The sequence below is a fragment of the Triturus cristatus genome, chromosome 4_2 (assembly GCF_964204655.1).
Source record: "Triturus cristatus chromosome 4_2, aTriCri1.1, whole genome shotgun sequence".
Lineage (NCBI taxonomy): Eukaryota > Metazoa > Chordata > Amphibia > Caudata > Salamandridae > Triturus > Triturus cristatus.
The window spans coordinates 496689049-496704608 of NC_140586.1; positions in this window are offsets into that span (position 1 = coordinate 496689049).

Sequence of the window (15560 nt, forward strand, 5' to 3'; positions counted from 1 at the left end):
GACCACCACCGAATCGTTCAGCATGATATGCTCTTTGTGTTCAAGGTATCTGCTTGATCCTCCCCCAAAGGTTTGGGGTGACCCCAAAATCATCACCTCTCTCATTGCCTGATATTTTTCAAAGTTCACTTTTGTGAATTGGTTATATGCTTTTTAGCCTGTAAAGGTAAAGTTGTTTTATCAAAGGGTTGTGTGTGCAGTAGCTTACTCCGTTACATGGTGGAGTCGGAATTTTCGCATGAATTCTGTGTTCTCAAAGTAATGCGTAGTTAACAGATCTCCAGCAACCTCCACTAATGGAGGGTTACTCAGTACACTGTCTAATAGAGGCAAATGATGCTACAGGAGCAGCTGATAAAAATATACAACCCAATACCAGTTGCCCAACCCCGTGAGCTTGCTCGTGAAATCAGCTTTACTGATATGCTCTTTAACTACGCCAGATATTCTTGCATAGCAGCATAAATAATTGTAAATTTGGAATTAGGAGAGTGCAAGGTCTTGCGAATTATTGGCGCTGCCCGCAATCATCTAATCCCAAGATTTTGTGAGTACGGCCCAAAACAAATTATTAAAATTAAATACCCTTCCTTTTCCCACCTTTCAATAATGTTCCGTTTCAAGTGTAAGCCTAGAAGTCTGCACTCTCTCAATGTCATCGGATGGTGTACTAAGGAGAACTAATATTTAGCTTGGGGTCATGCAAACTTGTTGACCACCATATGCGGGAACTTATAATGGGAGCATTTTGGTAGTTTCTAGATTTTTAAAAAGACTGGGGGTTGGGCATCAGTCTTATTGAGCATACAATGCAGGAAAAATTAGTTTGACAGGCTATTCTCCATCACAGTATGATTTAGCCAATCCAAGAAGGTGGACTTACCAGTATTTCCTCATGTGAGGAAGTGCAATGCCTCGATCTTCAATGTTGAGCTGGATTGCAGTGAGCTTAGTGTGGGGCTTCCTCCCTTGCCTTAGAAAATGGTGCATGAATTTGTCAATCTCTGAAAAAAATGACTGTCGAACTTTGACAAAAACATTTGAGAAGATAAAAATAAACAAGGGAAGTATCGACATCTTGATAAGTGCTACTCGTCCTATAATGGCAAGAGGTAGATTTTGCTAGCCGGTTAATAATAAACTTGCATTGTTAAGCATAGGTATGTAATTTAGCTTAAACAAATCTAAAAAGTCACGAGAGACAAAGATACCTAAATAACCTATAGGGCGAGTAGCCGAAAAATGTTTTTCCATATCTATAGGCAAGATTGAAGGAGGACACTGAAATAAAAGGTCTTCTGATTTGTCCTGATTCATCTTATAGCCCCCGATGTCCGAAAAAGATTGTATTTTATCAAGGGTGTTTTAAATATTATGGGCTGTACATGCTAAATAGAGAATAATGTCATCAGGGAGCAGCTTTAATTTCAGGACACCTGGAAGTGGAGGGCGAATCTCAGGATCTAAGTCTAAGAGCTGTCGCCAAAGGTTCTACAAAAAAAGCAAAAAGCACAGGCGACATCGGTCAGACTTGTCTTGTACTTCTGCAAATAGGAATAAGTAAAAAGGCTTGAGCTTTAATCATGATTTTGGCCATAACATATACATTATTCAACAGAAATACAAATTGTAGGGGAACTCAAAGCTCAATAGGATTGCAGACAGAACATCTCACTGCATGCGATTGTCATCTCGGCTTTTCAGCATCAAGCATGATGATTGCAGCTTAGACCTTATTAGTTGAATAATAATCAAATGGCTGTACAAGGAAATTTGTATTTAGTGACATTGATATCCCAGGCTAAAAGCAGCTTTGGTCACCATGTATAGCGATGTAGCACTAGGGGCTAATCTTAGCGTCATCATTTTAGAGAACAGTTGATAATCGCCATTTAAAAGACTAATAGGACGATACCAACCGGATTGTTGAGGAAGTTTGTACTTTTGAGAAAACTTACAATGACTGCCTCTGTGAACTCCTTAGGGATTTCACATCCTTCCAGAATTTCATTAAATAGTACAACTAGAAATTTAAGTAATTAAACTGTGGATAATTTATAAAATTCGGCTGGAAGGCAATAATTGCCACATGCTTTGGCATTAGGCACAAGTTTAATATTGTCTTTAATTCAGCAATTATAATGGGTGCCCCAACCTTTTCTCGCCATTCACTATCCAGTGAAAGTAACTTTATTGGGTGGAGGAAGGCCCTGATCTCTCTAGGCGAGGGGTTGCAAGTAGAAGCATAAAGGTCAGAGTAGTGATCTAAGAACACGATACCAATCTGATCAGCATCCGTAAGCGTGCGATTCAGCTTTTCATTGAAGATTGCTTTAATGGCCCTCTGATTACGTTTCTACTTGATCAACCACGCTGAAAAGCAACCTGCATGTTCACAGTCTTCATAAAATTGCTGAAAGCATGACTTATGATTGACCAAATCTCTGGAGGTGAAAACGCCTTTAAGTGTTTGGCTTGCCAACACCAGATTAGCTTTGGTTTCAGGAGTGTCAAACCTAAGGTCGTCCCTATGAGCTTACTCTAAGTCCTTTTGCAGGACAGCGATTTCCTCCTGTTTTGCTTTGCTAATTGGAGCTGATAGGAGATTGCTTCTCCCCTTACAGGTCCCCCAAACAGAGAAGCCGGAGGCTGTGCCAATATTTCTCTGAACCTCCAACTCCACAATCATGGCTGAAATACAGCCTTCCTGCATTGATATGGATTTGTCTAATGACCATTGTGGTCAGAAAAAGGTTTGAGAGTATACCCAATTTAACTCTTCCTCAGTTATACAATGCTAAAAAATAGTCAATGCGTGATGCAGAGTTGAAACGTTTGGACAAGCAAGTATATTTATGTCAATTGGATGGTCAGCATGCCAAGGATCTACAAAAGCAAGATCTCATCCCAGAAGAGTCAGAACCTGAGCTGATTTTGCTTATTCTGATGCTTATTTTGGTGGAAACAATCCTACTGTACATCATGGATGACATTAAAATCGCCTCCCATTAAAACTAGTCCCATTATCGGGACAAGGACATTGTAGACCTCGTCTAAAGGGGTCGCTTTATCCTCTATAGGTTCACAGGAGCTAACTATATGGATGATTTGCTCATAGACCTGCAGGCTAACCAGAATGCACCTAGCTTTGGGTTCCCAAACCACCTGTATCACTTCACGAGGAAAGCTGTGAGTGAACAGAATAGCCACCCCGACTGCCGCATTTGCAGAGTCATAGAATGCATGAGACACAGATTTAGATATTGTTGGTTGCTTAGCAGAAGCTTTCAAATGTGTCTCCTGGAGCAAAATTATTATAGCTCCAGCCGACTTAAGCCATGACAAAATAGATCTAAACTTGCTATGATCATTAATTCCATTGGTATTACAGGACACAACCCTATTGTTTTCCATTCCAGTCCCTGAGATGATCATAATAACGTATTCAATTTGAATACCTTAGTGCCGACTTCTGACCCACAGCCCCAAATTCGTAGCCAACTTGTAACAGTTTGGACCGTGAAGTGTGTAACATGCCCCAAAGGTCTTGGAAATTTAGCAGTTGTACACATACCATTAATACTAAATTTACGTGGAGTTATTTTTTCAACCTGATTAGCATTTTGATGCTCCCCCCATCCTGCTCCCTCCCCTCAGTGCCCCGCTCCCACCCTCAAGCTCTCTTCATCCCAGGACTCACCCAGCCTGGGGCTCACCTGAGAGCTCCATCCCCCAACCACCTCTGTGCAAAACCTCCCCCCTCCCAGAACCCTGCCCACCCTCCCCCCGAACCCGCTCGATGGTGCCTTGACATGGCATCTGGAGGCTGCCTATGGCTACTGAGGGATCACAGCAAGGATATTAAAAAGAATGTGACAAAATTACTAAGGAATCAAAATATCCAATAAGCCATGACAAGAGTTAAACATTTCAAACTATCCCAGGGTTGGAAATTGCTTGCCCTAACCCCGTCACCTCACCCTTCCTCCAGCCTGCTGGATAGAGTGCAAAAAGTCCTGGGCTTGTTCTGCCCACTGAAAGATATGTGACCGCCCAAACTTTCTGCTTGGATTGCTTAACAATGCACCGAAATTCTGGAAGCAGCTAATCATGGCTTTAAACTCATGGCGTTCATGCTGAAAATGTTGATATATATCGGAAAAAATCTTGAATGAAAAAACCTCAGAAGTCCGATATGTTTTGGCTCTGATTGCGTTAGTAAGGATGTGCTCCTTGATCCGAAAATCAGCAAAGTTGACTAAGATCATCCTTGGATATATTTCATTTGGGAATTGAACAGCAGGAACACAATGGGCTTGCTTAAGTGTTAAATCCAGATCTTAAGCAGCAGCTTTCGGTAAAGCTGTCTAAAGATAAGAACTCAAATTAGGCTAGCCACAGTTTGGCGTTCTCCCACCCTTCAGCTATCCCAATGAATCTGAGGTTAGACTGACGTGATATATTCTCTTCGTCGATCTTAATCTAAAGATCTGCCAGTTCAGACTGTAGTTTATCAGATAAAGATTCCTACTGAGGCATGGCATCTTCTAAATCCGCCACCCATTGTTTGACATTAGAGATCCGTGTCGTAAGCTGTTGCATATTGATGTGAATTAAATGTAATTGTTGCTCTGTTCTTTTTTGTGCCTCATTTTCGGAGATTTTCATTGTCTTGAATTCACCAATGATCAGATGGAGGAGTATGTTCATTGATGATGCATGGGATTCACTTGCCTCAAAGGTTTGCACTTGCACTGGTGGGGGGCTCAGAAATGATTGCCATTATCCATGGAATGATGTCATCATTCACCTACAAGCTTTCCCATACCTTGGCTGAAGCAGGGGCATTGAGTGCCTGTTGTGGACACACTGCTCTTTCCTGTGTGACTGGAGTTGATTTACGTCTATCACACTCCATTTTGGACTCCTTGCCCTTCTGTGTTGGGTGTCCCTTCTCTTTGCGTTGCTCCTTAAAACTAGTGTTAGACAATGAGGTGTATGTTTGCTGTATCTTGGATCCTGGAAACTCATTGGGTGGGTAACTTGGCCCCCTTTCTCATATTTCAAGACAATCCAGAGGATTCTCCGCTGTTCTCGCACTTGGCTCCTTGCCCTTTGAGGCAAGCTTAAGATGCAGTGCTTCGAGAGATGAGCCATTTGCGTTGGCTTCCCTGGAGGTCGAGTATTCTTTTTCCTAGACAAACTCTCTCCTGGGGGGTTCAAGAGCGAATCTGTCCCTTTCTTGGCTGACTAAATGGTCTGATAATTGATCGAGTGAAATATTCTGTAGTTCAGACTTGGAGAATTTAAGTCCAGCTCCCCTAGTAAGAGAGATATAGTTGGGTTGTTTCGTATTGCACACAGGATTGGTAGCCTAGAGAATCTTAGATGCCTGGTCTCTTGAGAGTATCTTCATCATAATTTAGGACCAGCACTAGGAGATGACTGTGGAGGCCGCACGCTGCACATGTGACTACCAAGGCTGCCTCTACAGCTGTCCATAAGTATGCTCTACCCAGAGGAAAGCCATTTGCTCCCCCTCTGAGTATAGGATCTAGCTGCCAGCTTTATGACGCTAATTACTGATGTAGCGTACAAATAAAGTTTTCATTGTAGGGGTGCGTTAAAATAACACGTGTAGACATATAATCCTTTGTTGTGTTAACCTAGGAGTTAGAATCTTGAAACGTGATGACATAAATGTGATGTATTTAGGCCAAAATGTAGAATACATGAAGATTGCATGGAAAATTAATGTAACTAACAGAGAACATTAACTGAACAGATTTGTTGTGCCATAGACAAGTATTTAGTTATTGAAAGTGTTTATTATTCATATCATTTTATATGTAGGTGAAATGATTAACTGTACATGATCCAATTTCTATGTAATTGTGTAAAGCTCATGTTCCATTGTTCGTATGTTAGCTGAATTCTGTAGGCCTGAAATGCATTTGCACTGGAAACTCTCACATGAGAATTAATAATTTAGTTTCATGTGCAAGTTGGATTCTGTTCTTTCTCACCTTTCTGTTGCAGGTGGAATAATCATCCTTGTTAGCTAGAGTAATGCTTTGTTTTAGGAGTTAGGCGAAGAGAGAAATGGATACATTGAGCGTTGATACTGATAATGGAGAACTGTTGTACTTTCTCACCGGAGAGAAAGCCTGGGAATCAAGGTCATCTCATTACTGCTCGGGAGCATGGCTGCCCAATGGAAAAGTACCTATTAGGATGTTGCTTGACCAGATGGCGTGATTTGTGAAGGATCTTGGGAAGCCACCTATGCTGTTGATGTATTGTAACTAGGGAACGAGTCCCACATACTTCTTCTCTGCCGAGAGAGAGCATCTTAGAGCGAGCTCTGTCGTAGTAGCTTCATGCTGCTTGATCCAACCGAAGTGGGGAGACTTCTAAGGAAGCCTTCACACGCTGACACCTTAACTGATTTTACCACGCAAAATGCTTATTTATGGGATGTCACTTTAGGCCTAGTGTAGGGACAGATTAATGCTTTATTCCCATGATCCTTCGATGAAGGGGAACTTGGCTGTTTGTTCCCTAATCTTTTGTATTCTGATTCTTGAACTAATTATCTTGTGCATGTTCCACCTCCTTAATTTTATTTGTAGATTTGGCTTTGTACTTGTCCCAATGTATTTCTACACCTTCATTTTGAGGTATCTGTATGTTCAGTTATTTTTGGCTTTGTAATAAACCAACTAACCTTATTTGGTAGTCTTTGATTCTTAAGAGTCATAGTGAATTGGAATTGAAATGATTGACCCGCTAATGATTTCTCTCCCCCTCACGCTTTCATGCTGAGAAGAAGTACCATCGGTTCAAGGTTCTAGAGCAAATCTAGAACGTGGAAACTCGGCTCCTTCATTACCATAGTATAGTGTGTGGGCTATGTTGTAGGTATTGACCAATTTGATATGGTTGGATAACACTACTGGAACACTTCGAATCGCAGCAGTGAATAGGCTCCCCCTGTTGGTACCCCCTCTCTCTAAGCACGCCTGGCTGTTAGTCTTCTCCCAGCAAGGAAACACTGACCTTATTCAGCCCAATACTAATACTGGAACCGGAAAGTTCCAGGACAGTTCGTAAAAGTTTCTTTGAAATGGCTTTAGGAGAGCGTAAAGAGAGACAATTCCATTCGGACTCACCGGACCTCAATTGCTGCATTAATCTTGGTGCTCAAATTCGTTACATTTTCAAACCAATCCTTCATGTATTGGAAGCATGAGAGAGGGAAAAGGAAAGGGGTCAGCAGAACTCTCTTGTGAGTCTCGTCCGTCGCTGCATTCAACGAACAAGCCGCAATTCCATGAAGTCGGTGATTCTAGGCCCCATTGAACACCCATACGAGGCTCAAATTTCCCTCAGTGAGTGGCCAAACGCCACACCCGTCATCTCGGATGCCGTCTGAAGCCAGAAGTGTCCTCAGCCACAGAGTCCCTCCATCTTATACCAAATGACTCTATGAGCAGCGTCACCAGTGTCCATATCTGCTCCTGCAGACTCCTCTGACTACTTGCCTTTTTTGCGGTCAAACTGGGACATAAAACAGGTCCAGGCACCAAAATCGACCCACACACTTACCTTTCAGAGCACCCCTTTAGGCACTGCCTGATCGCCCTATAGGCCAGTCCGTCTCAGAGCCATGTCACGAGAACACACAGTGGGTAGAACGTGGCCCCTTCTTTACCCACAGAAATCACATTTTTGCAGTGTGAGCTTTTCAGTGGATCCCTTACTCATTCTGGATTCCTAGAGAGCGTCACCCAAGTCATGTTGTTCCTCAGACCGTTTGGGCGTCTCCTGGGGAGCTATAAATGTGTTTGATTTCCAATTCATGCGATGCTGATCTGGAATCTCTCAATGGCAGTAAATAGCAACCTTAAAAGTCTTCAAAATGGCCCTCTGGTCGCTTCCTCTAAGCCGCGGTCTGAATACATTCTTAAAATTTAGGTCGACGCTACAGGTAACAGGTACACGAGCTGTAGATATGTGATTGATAAGCATGGGGAATTTAGGAAATAGAAAACTTAACATTCAGCTCCTGGCCAATACTCGGAAATCCATAATTCCTCCGCTTGTACCTGTAAACTGCCATCCCTCCTGGCTTGCTCTCTAGGACATCCTGTCCGGGTTTCCTTTTATGACCTTCCTTTTAACCATAAATGCCAAATTCCTTATCGACACGCAGCTTCTCTTGTCTCGCGTTACCATCATGGTATTTCCTTACTTCATTTCCCTTTTACGCATCTCTCCTTGCCAAGTCATAAGTAGCTCCGAGCTGTCGCTTTAAATTACAGGCACGCTGCAGATTGCTAGCCGTTCTTGCTGTATCCACTTCTGTTCAAAAGAATACACCAGTTGGTAATTGACCGTGAAAGCCGATAAAACGAAAATAAATGTAAAACCCAGTTTTGTTATTCTTGTGGCAAATTCAAAGAACGAAAAAATGCTGCTGTGTGCAAGACCTTTTGTTACTGATACTTTCAGATATAGACGGAGTGGGCTTTGGCCCCACCCAGGAGATCATTTTTTGATCGTCTGATGCTTTTGGGTGTTTAGAGTGTCATCTCAACTCCTATGGAATGCTTGCATTTCAATTCACGTGGAACTATGTAACATCTCAATACGTTCTTTGTCTCATAGATCAATTGTGTATATGAAGCAATTCGTTTGTTTTCTTCACTCCAGCAGGCTTAAAAAAAATGTTATTGTCAGGTGTAAAGCTGTCAGCCAGACCTATTGGCTTTTCCAAAGCTTGTTTCTACTTGGCTCAGATTTTCTTAAAATATTCAGCTGTCTGGTTGGCACCTTTATTCGGTTTATGAGGGAGCCCTATGTGTCTTTATTGCGCATACTGTCAACATCTCTTATGGCCATATTCTCTGGGGTATTTCAATGGATGGATCTAAGATTGCAAATGCTTGTTTTATTAAAAGCAGTTCAGATTGGAGGCCAGTCTTTCTGCATGTATATGAGAGTTAAGGAATCAGATAAATGATGCACTTTCAAGTAAAATTTGCCATTACGAGTGATCTTGCTTATACATCATGTGTCCTCGAGGTGCTAGACTTCTCTTTTCGGGCTTGGGTCGCGATCAGTGTTGGGTCAATCCACCCTCGTGGATTTGTCTCAGGCTGAGAAGTTCTAGTGTGCGTCTCAAGTGGATTTGTCTCAGGCTGAGAGGTTCTAGTGTGCATCTCTCAAGTGGATTTGTCTCAGCCTGAGAGATTCTAGTGTGCATCTCAAGTGGATTTGTCTCAGGCTGAGAGGTTCTAGTGTGCATCTCAAGTGGATTTGTCTCAGGCTGAGAGGTTCTGGTGTGCATCTCTGAAGTGGATATGTCTCAGGCTGAGAGGTTCTAGTGTGCATCTCAAGTGGATTTGTCTCAGGCTGAGAGGTTCTGGTGTGCATCTCTGAAGTGGATATGTCTCAGGCTGAGAGGTTCTAGTGTGCATCTCAAGTGGATTTGTCTCAGGCTGAGAGGTTCTAGTGTGCGTCTCAAGTGGATTTGTCTCAGGCTGAGAGGTTCTAGTGTGCATCTCTCAAGTGGATTTGTCTCAGGCTGAGAGGTTCTAGTGTGCATCTCTCAAGTGGATTTGTCTCAGGCTGAGAGGTTCTAGTGTGCATCTCTCAAGTGGATTTGTCTCAGGCTGAGAGGTTCTAGTGTGCATCTCAAGTGGATTTGTCTCAGGCTGAGAGGTTCTAGTGTGCATCTCTCAAGTGGATTTGTCTCAGGCTGAGAGGTTCTAGTGTGCGTCTCAAGTGGATTTGTCTCAGGCTGAGAGGTTCTAGTGTGCATCTCAAGTGGATTTGTCTCAGGCTGAGAGGTTCTGGTGTGCATCTCTGAAGTGGATATGTCTCAGGCTGAGAGGTTCTAGTGTGCATCTCAAGTGGATTTGTCTCAGGCTGAGAGGTTCTAGTGTGCGTCTCAAGTGGATTTGTCTCAGGCTGAGAGGTTCTAGTGTGCATCTCTCAAGTGGATTTGTCTCAGGCTGAGAGGTTCTAGTGTGCATCTCTCAAGTGGATTTGTCTCAGGCTGAGAGGTTCTAGTGTGCGTCTCAAGTGGATTTGTCTCAGGCTGAGAGGTTCTAGTGTGCATCTCTCAAGTGGATTTGTCTCAGGCTGAGAGGTTCTAGTGTGCATCTCTCAAGTGGATTTGTCTCAGGCTGAGAGGTTCTAGTGTGCATCTCTCAAGTGGATTTGTCTCAGGCTGAGAGGTTCTAGTGTGCGTCTCAAGTGGATTTGTCTCAGGCTGAGAGGTTCTAGTGTGCATCTCTCAAGTGGATTTGTCTCAGGCTGAGAGGTTCTAGTGTGCATCTCTCAACCTCCTACCGCCTTGAGGGCCTATGTGTGTGTGCAGTGAACAACCAGGGAATTAAAAGGAAATGGAGGGCAGAGACGGGAACTGGGGATAGAAATAACAATAAGTCCATTGTGAAAGAGGAAGAACGGAGGGGGAAGTTGGCAGACAGATGAGGAAAGAGAAAGAGAGATGAAAGTGAGCGGCGAGAAATAGAAAGGAGAAAGACACTGACTGAGAAGATCTACAGGAAGGTGTATTCAATATTGGTCCATGAAGACCGAGCAATGCTTCATGCTCATGGTAGCCATAACGTGACTGATCTTCATTTACATGTTACTATCCTTCACATCTGGCATGGACCAGTGACTCCAGGTTGTGCACCACTGCTTTACAGGTACATCACAAAAACCTTCATTGCCCCACACCCACCATGACATTGTGTAAAGGGTCGCATATTTCTACTTTTTAAAATTGTGATATTTCAAGAGTGATATGTAGATATTTGATGAATTTTGTATGTTGGTTCAGCAGCATTTCTGTGGTTCCAATATTGAGTTTAATAAATTAAAAATAGAAGTACCCATCATGCTGGTTCATCATGCAGGTTTTGGACAGTCAGGACCAGGTGAACGTCTCAATCATAATCCTATTAAAGATTGAGCTTCTGTAATCTTTAACCATGGAATTATATATTTTTCATTTCTGACTCCCCCCTCTACCCAAGATTAATAAAAAACCTATGCTAGTTATGCAGCATTACATTTCTGTGATGCCCACCTGTGAATCCGAGCTCGTTATACATGCACTGAAATAAAAGAACGCTTTGTTGATTGACAGACCTGAGTTACTCTCATAATGCAGTCAAAACGGGGTCGGTGATTTGTAAAATGCAGATTCACAGACATTATTAGAACTCGTAAGGTTAATGAACACTAACATGCTTAGATACACGAGTGATGTGACTCAACGTTGCTCTGTATGCTATATTGGGCCAGATCAGCTGGGGAAGACGAGGGCACGCGGGCTGTCACACCGCATGGCTTTGAAAGGGAACTCTGCTGTCATGGCTCTGTACTGCAAGACACGTGACGGACAGGCCAGAGCTGCAATAATAAGGTGCCAACACTTGACGATGACGCAGGATTTTTAAAAGGAGTCTCACAGTCCACTATGGGAATTTGCACTTCCGGAGGCGTTATAAGAGCATAGCAATCACTTTTCTGTGACGCAATGCATTGAAAAGATTTTTGTGCTATTTTAACAACGAGACACACATAAGAGACAGACAAGCCTGAAGTTCCCAAATTATTTAGCACGATTCGGAGGTGATATGGCTCTGTGAATGAGACGCCAAAGAGACATGCACATTTTGAGGAAGAGACACTCCTGTTGCACTTGTATTCGAGCCATACTTTGCGGTTATCTTGAGCAAAAAGATATACCAGTTACGTTTACCATATTTGGTTGCAGTTTAGAACTGAGGTTTTCAACCTGGATTCTGCCACGCCCATTGAGAGGATTCACTACTGTTTAGAGAATTAAATAAAATGAGAAGAGTAATGAAGTATATATACATAAAATATCAAAATGTAAAATTAAACATTGTAAAACGAAAGAACATGAAATTAAGTGCTGAAAATTAATTTGGAATCCATAGCTTGACTTGTAGAAGTGCAAGGACAACAAACAGAATTTAATGTGGACGATAAGGGGTCTCAATTGAAGCGCTGCTATGCACTGACCAAACTACAGCATGCGTTAGAAACACACAAGACAAAATAATATGCGAACATGTTGCTTCATCTTTTAGAAATAAAATCTAAGTTTGAAATGCTCCAGCCTTCCTATTAAAAACAAAATATCTGTATTATTTTTGTTTATAAACTAAATAAATCTTTTGATATTGTGTTTTTGTTTTATGTATTCATGTTCCTGTATCTGTGTGTAAAATGTTGAGATTCAAATTGTACAAATTACCTCGGTAGGTGTCACCTCTAGTACTAGTCATTTATTGGGGGTCCACAGACTTTTACGAACCACTGGGTTAGACAATAACTAGCACAATGAAATCACATTGACCGTCTGCAGGCTTCCAGCCTGGAGCATCATTAGTTAATGGAGTAGTTCTAGGTTAGTGTTATTTCTGGAGAAATTCTCTGCAAATTAGCTAGGAATGTATCCTTAGAGAGATACTGTTGGTGGGCACTGATATGCCTAAATCCAGTCCTGGAGGGAGGACAGTGCCTTCATGATGCTAGTCTCTAAGCCAAGCACAAGCCAGGGGTGTAGTGGGATGTGCACTTGAAGTTGGGATTATGTTGAGTGTTGGTGGTGAGCCCTTGGCCTACTCTGGGTACATTTCCAATCAAGAAAAACCTATGTTTGACGTGCAGGCACCCACAACATATATATATTCAGCAGTGTTGATTTTATCGGAGGTGGAATAGCAAATCTTACCAAACAAAATATACACTTCCACAATGTCATTGGGACTGGAATTAGAATAGTATAATATTTTTTTTAACTTTATTTAGAATTTAGAATATAATCCGGTGTATTGTATTTAGAAAAAGTTTTCAGTGTATTACAAGTGATATAAAAATACATTAAATTGTGCATCAGGTCAACTGATGCAATGAGGAACAGTAACTTGCATGCCTTCTTTCACCTACACAAATCGTTCAAGAATAGAACTGTGTGTAGGATCAAATACAATTTACAGGCCCCATCACTCAAACACTTGAGTTTAAGTCCTCGCCGCAGCTTCTTAGAACCGCAATTGACTTTTCGATTTGGGTTGGAGCATTAGTATGGCCTAAGCACAGTTACATTTTAGCTCAAGGGTAAGCAGTACACAAAATATAGACCTCTTGGAGAACGTCAATGTGCCAAGCTTATTGTTCTGCCCCCATTACAGCAAGGGATAAAATGGTGGAGGCCAAAAGGTTGAATGGTTGAGTGGTGCAAACCAGCAGGTGTATACAAGGTTCCAGCATGCTATTTACCATCCATAGCGCCGAATTACCATCTCTCTAGTGTGTCACTACACTAGACGGCTTGTGGTTTGTGGGGCATGCAGTAGGGTGAAGTTGGAAAGCGTGCTGTCCAGTGGTGGATAAATGAGCCCCCAGGTCCCCTGGTTCATGTTGTCAGGAAGAATCATCCCAGAGAGGCACACGGATCATTTAATGCACTTTGCATGGTTTCTGAAGTAGCAACCTCTGGCAGCTCCCCCACTGCACCGACTCAGTTCCAAAGGAAAGTTGGAGAACATTTAACAATCTATTTTAAATTAGACTATTCGATTGATTATAATATGTTTTTGTAACAATTTATTAATTTCCTTTCGGCATGATTATGGAGTTTGTGGGAAGTGTAATGATGTGTCTGTATAATATAAGGAATATAATACCCTCTTCCATACCTGAAACTGATATTGCAAGTTATCTCAGAGTACATGACCTCAGCCTTCAGCCCCGTCCCTCTGCGTGGTCAGAGAGCTCCTCCGTGACTTGATGTCATGATAATGTACGGGAGGAGGTTCTTTATCCCATATATAATCCAAAAAGGGTAGATGAGTTTGCAGACGTTGACACTTGAAATAACCATAATTATTATTTGGTGTTCTTCTGCATGTGCTCTATTAACATACGACTTGGTCCTTGTCTCCGTCTCATTTCTTTATTTTGGTCTCTACAACTACATGAGGGAAAAACAATAGTGGTACTTAGCAAAGATTGGTCTTTATGGAAGCTGTAAGAAACCAGTTCATACTTATGAGAAATTATGATTTACCATTTTAACCCTTTTCTAGCCACTGTAACAAACGCATACTGTAAAAGATATGTTGATGGAACAGGTCAATGAGTTTCTGGATAGCCTTTTAATTATTACTACAAGTAAACCGATAAATATTCTTCTGCCACATGTAAAGTTTTAGAAATTAATTTATCTTGTACATAGTTTATATCCAACATATGAAATGATTATTGAACATCCAAAGTGTGCGTATAATGCTTCTTAGTGAACAACTATGACAAGTGTAAGCGCACAGTAGTCGTCTGCTGGTATTCGGTTATCATGTTCCATGCACCGTTAACCATGAAATCAGTTCGCTGATCCTCAAATAGATTTGAAAGTGATGCCCCCTCCCCATCTTACCATCACAGTCTTATGATTCTATGTAGGGGAACCTTGAAACCAGAGAACTGGAGATTCGCTGCCTACCTGCGGGTTTGGATTGCCGCGGAACTGCTCCCTCATTGCTGGCGGCTCTGTCGCGCCCTGGGCTCCTGTGCTGCTGTGTGTCTCCTGCCGCCGCCATCGCTGCCCTTGCGGCTGGAGACTTCATTACCCACACTGCCTAGCGCCGCACACGCGCACGAGCGCGTATAAAGCTCCGGCGCTCCTCCCGCGTCGCGGGACGAGCGCGGACGGCGCCGGGCTAAGCCCGGGCAAAGGGCGGGCCCTCTTAGGCCCTCAGAGGCCGAGTGAGGCTGGGCTGGGACCTGTCTCTTTGGCGTGTGACATTGGGACACCATCTGACAATTGAGAACGGACCGAACGAAGTGGGTAACACTGAGTCAGTTTCACTGTTATTATTGAAGTGGTGATTTCAGGGGGTTGGTTGTGTTTCCCACGGCACGTTATTGTACATTATCTCAGTAGAAAATGAATTCTAAGACATGCAAAAGGACCGTGGGTTTGGGGACTCTTGACAGCTACTTGAAACATGCTGAATCTGCAATTGTTAAAGAAATTGCGTCAGTGGAACGTAGACTATCACTTGAACCACCTAGGCTAGCTGTGTCTTGTACCCCTCCCACGACCATTGCTGTTGGTGCACCCCCCGATGTTGCCAATTCTCGTATGTCCCAAAATGGGTCAGGAACCGTGGAGACTTCCATAGTTACACCTGCCTTGCTATCTAATTCGAGTTCTGCCCCCTCTCCTGTGGCTGTTAGAACAAGACAATCAAGAGGCATTTCAAATCAGCCATCACACGGGGGCAAAACCATGGCTGGTAAAAGAAAGGCAAATAACCACATGGGAGCACGGAAACAGGCAAAAATCCCTAGAAAGAGCAATTTCACTCAGGGGTTGGCTCAGGGTAATCCTAGTGTCCCCCATTTAGCTGGTGAGTCAACGTGTGGGGAAACAAATAACTGTATAACTCAGGGCCCCGATATTGGTAATAAAAGTATAGGGCTAGAAATAGCGACAATCATCG